The sequence below is a fragment of the Pagrus pagrus genome, assembly GCF_965226575.1.
Source record: "Pagrus pagrus genome assembly, chromosome: 12".
Lineage (NCBI taxonomy): Eukaryota > Metazoa > Chordata > Actinopteri > Spariformes > Sparidae > Pagrus > Pagrus pagrus.
Genome location: NC_140196.1, coordinates 2,770,331 through 2,780,000, shown reverse-complemented (window position 1 = coordinate 2,780,000; position 9,670 = coordinate 2,770,331).

Here is a 9,670-nt window from a genome sequence, read left to right as displayed (position 1 = left end):
TTTCCACTACAGAATTGTGTCTGTTTTTAATGCAGTGCCATCTGAGGCCTGAACATCATGGCCCTCCAGTATTGGTTTTCATCCTTGTCCCTTGCGTGCAGAGATTTTCTTACATTCTGTGAATCTTTTAATGATTTTACGTAATGGAGACAATGCCCACAGTAACATATAATTAACTTTACTCACCTGCTTCAGGCTGCATTTCGCTTGAGGTAGGTGGTTTGCTGGATGTGGTGCTGCTGCTTGTTGTCTGTTCAGCAGCTGTATTCAAACATACAGTACATCCATACTGTTACACCACTGCATTAAGTCTGTTGTGTCATTCTGCTTCATATAAAGTAGGCACTGTACAAATAAGCTTTATTTCATTTGACTAAGACCTGTATTTAATTAGTAACTGCAATATTCAGTAATAATATAAATAACAACAATAAAAATAATAATAACACAGCAGTGTATCAGAGACCACATGTTTTATAACTCTCTGATGCTTCAGTGAGTGGGGTAGATGGCAGATCAGAAGGCCCTTCTCCAGCAGCTGCTGGAGGCTTCTGCAACAATGTCCTGAGGGCATCTGGACAGTTAAAGAGTCGATTAGCCTGATTATTACTGTACAACAAAAACATGCAGCTGCAGCAGACAGAGAAGGACAAACAACTGCTGCAGCCCGCACACTGCTACTTGTACCAGTGGGTCGACAAAACACATTATTACCTACTTGTGATTATGCATTAGGGAAAGTAAAAGAGGTTGCACTTCAATTAAATAGTTACACATGCCAAACAATATGTGTAATTATTTGTCCATAGTGGTCAAACATTAGGTAGGAGGAGGAACAGGAAACAGCAGCAGCAGCTGACCAGATAAGTTAACAGGCTTGACATTCAGATGATTCATAAACATCCTTAGCAGCTAACATAGCTTTATTATCAGGCCTGTCTCTCTCTCTCTCTCTGACCTGAGATCCACATCGGTAACTCATCCCCCACTTTCAATGTGCAGCACAGTCAGTAGCCAGTGTCTACGTGACACGGCACCCCAAGTGCAGGCCAGAGTCAAGGCCAGGTCAAATGACGTTCTTTCTTTCTTTCTTTCTTTCTTTCTTTCTGTCAAGGCAGAACATGAGTGAATGGGCGGCGCAAATTATTGGCACCCCTCCAGCATGTGGTGCTCGAGGTGACCGCCTATATGGCCTATGCCAAGAGCCGCCCTGAGCTGCAACCTCTGAAACAGAAGAGGAGGCCAAAAGAAATGTCAGTCCTCTGCTCCTCTGCTCTCTTTGACAGCGTCTCCACATGAAGCTGAATCATTGCTGAACACAGTCACCAAGCGTTCATTACCTTGTTCTATTTGAGCCTCCACTATGTCCCCCTCGTGCTGGACGGAGCAGCGGTATTCATACGTGTTGAGAGCGTCCTGATCAAGTGGCAAGATGGTGGCGGTACATCCCGACTCTCTGAGCTCCAGCTGCTCTCCCTCAGCAGGGAGCCACTCCACCTGATTCTCCTTTCGTCTGTTCCAGGAGAACTGGACCAGAGGAGGAAACATGGCTGAGGCCACACACAGCAGGGAGCTCTTCCCCTCCAGGTGGGCTCTGGATGCTGCTGGGTACACGCTCACCACGGGCTTCACTACCTGCTCTGAAGTTTGACAGCAGCAACAAGCAGCACAGACACACATTGACACAGTCAACAGCAGCTTACAGCACTGCACTGCATTCAGTGTGATCCTGGAAACTACATGGACTCTGATCACTAAACTACTCATCAATACAGCACAAAGTCCAACACATAGACTGGATTCACCTGCACATCAAACACACTCATCATGTCATGTCATCATATGTTATATGGGGACAAACAACATGATGTGTTCAGCACTTCTTTCTTTCAATGTGCACATTCATCATTATTATGACTATTACTAATAATAATATAACATCATATTTTCACACAATGGAAAATCTTCATGTGTATCATGATAAAAGACATATTATAATAAAGGACATATTTACCCTCAAGTTTAGTACATGCTGACATTTTAATGTTTACATTATCCACCACATATTATAAATATTTTTAAAAAATACATCTTGAATTTAATGTTTTTCATAAATATTTACACTTAATACACAATTACAATGATATGTTCAAATATGTCAAATATGAATAATGACTGCTTTGTAATATAATATGAAGAAAGGTAAGGATTTATTGATCCGTTACAGGAACTTCACATATGATTAAATTAAATGTGATAATGTAATATAATATAGTATAATATAATATAATATAATATAATATAATATAATTTGTCTTATTGAAAACAGTATGTCGTACACAATATGTATCATCAAGTGCTGCTAATACATTTACTCTGAAGTATTTGAAATTAGGTTTGACATGATTCTTTTTTGTTGTTTAAATTATACATTAAACTATTAATTAATATATTTTTTTTATTACATGTCAATTATCTAAAAGTCAATCACCATAAAAATACATATTTGCATGTGCCATTGTATATCATACTATATATATTTTTTAAATATATATGTATTTTATATTTTAGTCTAATGAGTATATTTTATATTTATTGTAATATCACATTCAGTGTCTGTTTGTCTTCATGTATAAATATATCTCATACTAAAAGACATATGTACCATCATATAAAATAGAATTGCCATGAGGTCAGTTTGACCATTTAATAAAGACTTGACACTGTCAATATGAAACTTTTTCTATATGAATCAGTTTGATCTCCTGCAGAAATAAAGAAAAACTTCAGTTGTGCAGTGAGATTTAAACATCTTTTCAGGAGTTATGAACCTTTTTATGTAACAATAGCTGCATGGCTGCAAGAATTCTCTACTAATTATGAACAAACTAACATGTAAAGCCTGAAGCAACAGAAACTCATTAAAAACACATTTTCAACTTGTTCAATGAAACAACTGAAGGAAAATGAAGCTTTATTCTTACCTGATACAAACAATTTAGTTCCAGAGAGAAAGATCAGGTAGTAGTATGAAGACCACCATCCTCCCACAGCGAGACAGCGTAATACAAAAACCTGTGTGCTGTTGAACGTGTCGGCTGAGGTGAACGAGTCCAAATGATGAAGCAGGATCATATTTCAGCTCCATGATGTGTTTCTCTAATGTTCATATCAACATGACTGTCTCGTCTTTTATTGTCTTTTTAGACACACTAGCAGTGTTGCTCTATGGATGCTAATGTCTGTCGCTCCACTACTTTAGTCCACATGGATTGGACCTGGACCAAAGGATGGATGGATTGACTGACATGACATTTTCTACAGACATTCTTGGTCCGCAGAGGATGAACTTCATTCACTGACTTTGTTGATTCTGACTTTTTATCTAGCTCCACCAGCAGGTCCACCAGTTCCTGGTCCTCAGTTGGTGGCCTAGTCGACACCATGTCCCTGCTTCCTTTTCGGCGGGTCGGCAGACTCACTCCAGAGCCGGACCAGCGGTCTTTTCTGATACCCGTCCAGACCTCCAGCTGCCGGCCTCCTGCTCTGCCTTGCAGCAGTCCTCCTGTTCCTGTTCTGCAGCAACCTGTCTGAGCTGAGCTGCAGCTGTCTCCAGTTCCTGTGCTGAATCAGTCTCCTGTGGCTGTGGTTCTGTAACCTCTTGTTTTCCTGACTCAGACAGCTCCACCAGCTCCAGTGGCAGCTCCTGACAAACCTCTCAGGGGGGCAACTGTTGTGATGATGTCTGAGGTGACTTAGGTAAATGAAGGCAGCTGATATTGTCATGTTGCAGTGAACTATTAAAAAACAAAGATGGCACTGGCTCATAATAGTTTAGAATATTTATATCAAAATCTGCCGCCTAAGAAAAAATGGCAAAAATATCTACAAATTAATATATAATCACCATCTCTTGCTGGAATTACTAACATCCAGTGACTCCGGCTTCATAGACACGACTACTCGGGAGTGTTTACATAGCCTTGGAGTGCTACGGCGACAAGACCCAGTGGCTATGGACGCTCCTAGCATCACAAGCCGACAGAGAAGCAAGCTGAGACGGTGTGACCGAAGGCGGAAGCGCGGCTGTCGGGGAGGACTAAAAGCTAAGCTAAAAGCTAACCCCTATAAAACGGCACTTCCATCTATCTTCCTCTCAAACGTTCGTTCCCTGGAAAACAAAATAGATCATCTACAGCTGGAATTAATGAGTAAACGAGAGATGAGGAACTGTTGCGCAATAATTCTGAGAGAGACATGGCTAAACTCATCAATCCCGGACAATGCTGTCAGCTTCGAGGGACTGGCTACTTTTCGTGCTGACGGGATCTGTGCACTCAGCGGTAAATCCCGAGGGGGTGGTCTCTGTATTTACATCAACAACAACAACAACTGGTGTATAAATGCTAAGTTTGTCTCAAGCCATTGCTCACCGGACATTGAGCTTCTGAATGTAAACTGCAGACCATTCTATTTGTCCAGGGAGTTTTCCTTTGTTTCCATCCCTGCTGTGTACGTGCCCCCAGCGCTGATACTAAAGAGGCCATGAAAGTTCTCTACTGGACTATCAGTGAGTTGCAATCTACTGACACTGAGGGCTTTTTCATTGTCGCTGGGGATTTCAACCAGGCCAACATGAAGTCAGTTCTCCTACATTTCCACCAGCATGTGGATTGTGCAACTAGGGGAGTAAATACATTAGACATGGCTTACACGGGGTCATGCCTATGTTCCCACAGCCCAATGGTCCCACAGCCCTATGTTCCCACACTTTTGGGTTAGGGAAGGGGAAGAGGTTAGGGTTAGGGTTAGGGTTAGGGTTAGAGAAAGGGAAAGGTTGGGTTTAGGGAATGGGAAGAGGTTAGGGTTAGGGTTAGAGAAAGGGAAGGCTTGGGTTTAGGGAAGGGGAAGAGGTTAGGGTTAGGGAAGGGGAAGAGGTTAGGGTTAGGGAAGGGGAAGTCGTTAGGGTAGGAACATAGGGCTGTGGGAACATAGGGCTGAGGGAACATAGGCATGCTCCCGCTTACACCACCAGCACCCCCGCCCCCATCTTGGCTCTTCAGATCATCTATCTGTTATGCTAATTCCAGTATATAAGCCCCTGCTGGTCAGAGGAAAACCTACAGTGAGGCAGGTGAGGGTGTGGTCTGAGGGGGCTATGGAGGCACTACAGGACTGTTTTGAGTGCACTGACTGGGATATGTTCACAGCAGCTGCCAATTACAACGATCACATCAACATAGATGAGTATGCCATGTCTGTGTCAGCCTACATCAACAAATGCACGGAGGATGTCAGCACTAGCAAATCCATCACCACCCGGGCCAACCAAAAACCCTGGATGACTGATGAAGTACGCAAAATGCTAAAGGCACGGAACTCAGCCTTCAAGTCTGGCGACGAGATGGCACTGGGAACAGCAAGAGCCAACTTGAACCGTGCCATCAGACTAGGAAAGCGTGCTCACAGTCGAAAAATCCAAGACTTTTTCCATGATCCCGCTAACACCAGGGATATGTGGCAAGGCATACAGACTATCATCGACAGGATTGCCCCTCCTGCATGTGACGATGACGTGGACTTTCTAAATGAACTAAACAACTTCTTTGGGAGGTTTGAGGCACTGAACAACACTCCTGCTGTGAAAACTGTTCCCCACCTGGATGAAAAGGCACTCTGCCTTGACATAGCTGAGGTGCGAAGGTCTCTGAGGAGTGTCAAAACACGGAAGGCTCCCTGCCCTGACAACATACCTGGGCGGGTGCTCAGGGAATGGGCAGATCAGCTGGCTTGTGTCCCAACAGACATTTTTAACACCTCTCTGTATCAAGCCAAAGTCCCATTATGTTTTAAAACTGCCTCCATCATCCCAGTGCCAAAGAAACCTCAAATCACATCACTAAATGACTACAGGCCCATCGCACTCACTCCTGTTATGATGAAGTGCTTTGAAAGGCTGGTAAAGGAGCACATCACCTCCAGACTCCCTGCCACGTTTGACCCCTTCCAGTTTGCCTACCGGCGAAACCGCTCCACTGAGGATGCCATCTCCACCGCTCTTCACTTGAGCCTTGCACACATGGAGGAGAAAAACACTCATGTTCGGATGCTGTTCCTGGACTTCAGTTCAGCGTTTAATACCATCATTTGACAGCATCTGGTAGACAAACTGGGACCGCTGGGTTTCAGCACCCCCCTGTGCAACTGGCTGCTGGACTTCCTCACTGAAAGACCACAGTCAGTGCGGGTTGGTCAGAATACCTCCAGTGTCATCACCCTTAACACAGGCTCCCCTCAAGGCTGTGTCCTGAGCCCCCTGCTGTTCACTCTGATGACTCACGACTGCGTCCCGAGGGCTACCACCAACCACATTGTGAAGTTTGCAGACGACACAACATAGGTGGGCCTCATCAGGGATGACCACGACCTGGCTTACAGGGAGGAGGTGGAGCAGCTGGTGGGCTGGTGTAGAAAAAACAACTTGATCCTGAACGTGGAAAAAACCAAAGAGATCATTGTCGACTTAAGGAAGAAGCAGCCCAGCCACGCTCCACTTCTCATCAACAACACGGCTGTGGAGGTGGTCAGCAGCACCAAGTTCCTGGGGGTGCACATCACAGATAACCTCACCTGGTCTGTGAACACTGCGGCACTGGTCAAGAAGGCACAGCAGCGTCTGCACTTCCTGCGAAGGATGACGAGAGCCCTCCTGCCCCCGCCCATCCTCACTACATCCTACAGGAGCACCATAGAGAGCATCCTGACCAGCTGCATCTCCATGTGGTGTGGAAGCTGCAAAGCCTCTGACTGGAGGAATGTGAGGAGAGTGGTGAGGACAGCGGAGAAGATCATTGGGACTTCTCTCCCCTCCATTCAGGACATTGCTCCCAAGTGCTGCATGTCCCGAGCTGGGAATATTACCAAAGACTCCTCCCACCCTCACCATGGACTGTTTTCCATGCTGGCCTCTGGAAAGAGGTTCTGCAGCATTCGATGCAGAACCACAAGGCTCTGTAACAGCTTTTTCACCCATGTCATCAGACTGCTGAACTCTAAGTGAAAATTGTTGTTTATTCTTAACTCAACTATGTCACTTTAAGTAATTTGCACTTCTTAGTATGTTTCTGTTTTTGATATATGTTTTCTTATTGTGGTATTTTTTGATATACTTTCATTTTAATTCTATGCTGAGCCTCTGAAACCAAATTTCATTCTGTGTTCATTTGTTGCTCACAGAATGACAATAAAGTCTGTCTAAGTCTAACTATTTGTACAGTTTGAATGAACATTACACAGTGATCATCAACAGATGGGTCGCCATTCATGAGTTCACCCTCAAGACACCTTTAGATGTAACTACCCTGTCAGGTTCTGGAGCCAAGAGCCACTGTGGTGTTCAGCAGCACAGACAAGAGTTGTTATTGTGAGCCAATAAAGTTATATCAGGTCAGAACCACAATCCAGAACCTGCTTTGATAGGACACATCAGAAACACAGCGCAGAGTCCCAGGGGGTGTAGAGGGAGGCAGTGGGTGCAGAAGGAGTGGGTTACAAAATCATTGTAATGCTCTGCTAGCTGACTCTGCTCGGAGCACCGCCGGGGAGTGTTGGTGTTTACACCGCTGCCACAGCAGCTTCAGACCGCCAGGAGGAGGAGGGTTTTAGGTCCGGGGCCGGAACGGGCAACAGAACCGGGCTCAGCAGCCTCCATGGACATCATGACAAAGGTGAAGAGACAGAAGAGGACACTGACAGGAAATTAAGAGCAGAGACAGAGACAGTGACCAAGCGAGAGACAAAAGACAAAAGACAGAGTCTCAGACTGGCTTTTAGTGGTCAGAGACAGCTTCACTAAATAAAAGTCTGCAGACAGACGCAGAGCTGTGTTGTGTGAAGCACTTGTTCAAATTTTGAGTGCCACACGGCAAAAAAGGCCTGAGTGTTTTGTTTGTAGTTAAAACGTAACGTTTCATTACATCTGACAAACTGTTACAGAAACCTGGAATTTGTATTTACACAGTTGTGTTGGCAAATCTCACAAAATACACATTTCTACATATTGTTGCTATAATGCAGGTTACAGATGATGATCTTCTGGACCTTTGCTTGAAGAAGTTTTCTCTGACTCTCTCTGGACCATTTTTCCTCTGAATCCTGCCATTCTGTCAGTTTGACAAGATTCTGAATGCTCTCTGTTCAAACTCGGGTCGCTCAGTTATTCTAGAAGCAGTTTTTGTTACATTTACAGAAAATCTGTGAACATCCCGACAGCAATCAATAAATCAAACGCTCTGACAAATAACAGGCAATAAATCCAGTATCTGTGGCTGCTGCAGGCCTCTAATAAGCCCGTCCAATGGTTCTATTTGACCCGTATGAAATGATTGGACAGGCTACCTGTCTGTCTACATACGTACCTGTCTGTCTGCTCCACTCTGACCTTTGCACTCTGCATCACTGCGTATGACCGGAGTCTTCCACAGGGCGAGGTGATGTTTTGCTAAAGCTGTTAGCGAGGTAGTGGCACAAGAATGGCAGAGAAAGTGCAGCCAAAGTTTCCAATGCTAACATGCTAGCTTGACAGCGGTGAGTACTTACAACAGGCATGTTTGTTGTTCACGTTCATGATGATAATGTCAGCTGTTTCTTATGTGAGTGAGACATGAGGTGGTTGGTATGGTTAGCGATGCCGATGTGCTGCGTTCACTGTCCACAGCCTCTGAGCTGCTCTTCAGCAGCTTGATAACTCAGGAGCACAAAGCACACAGCCCCTGAGCCACAGAATGATGAGCAGCAGCGGCAGTGACAGACGTCGTTCAGCTGCTAAACAAGTAGCACAAAGCACACGCACAGACCCCCTGAGCCAATAACAGAGCTGCTGCGGCAGCAACGCACTCCTGTAGCGGCTAACGTTAGCATAAAGCACACACCTGAGAAGGTGTGGCTCTTACCGACCCCAAGTTTAATACATATTGTTCAAACTACCATTCTCACCTCAAATGTTTTCACAAACACATTTTAGTACCAGATCCTTTGTTACCAGCCTGACACCATTTTGTTTCCCGTTTCAGAACAGACAAGCAAAAACCAAGCCCCGCCCACCTCGCAGTGATTTTATTGGTCCAGTGCAGCCCAGTGCATTCTGGGAGTTGTAGGTTTTCTACCTCTTCAACGAGAGCAGTGAAACACTTCTTAAACATGTGACCTTTGTGGCCATGTTTGTTTGTTTGTGATTTCTGTTTGTTTATGTTTATGTTTGTTTGTGTGTTTGTTTGTTTGTTGTCGGCCCTTGATGACACAAAGTCATTTCAGCCTCTGTTCATATAAAATCTTGATTTGTGCAGCTTTAAATGTTACAAAGTGTTTCATTCTTTAAAGTTTTCAGTCTGTTGATTCAAATCAAGTCATTAACTTTCCAGATGCTGAAGTGTCGGTCTGGAGACACTTTTGTCCTGATGGTGGCGCTAGAGGAAAGGTCAGGAGGTCACCATAAATGTTAGGGTTCATCCTCTGGGGAGCAGAAACATCCACAGGAAACTGATGGAAATGTGTCCAACAAGACGAGCGTCCTAATAAGCCGCTGCTAGAAGGACAAAGTCCTGAGCTGACATGTGTCCAAGATTTGTCTTTTAAAATGTAATAAAGTGAAATAATGTGGTGAAATCTGCTG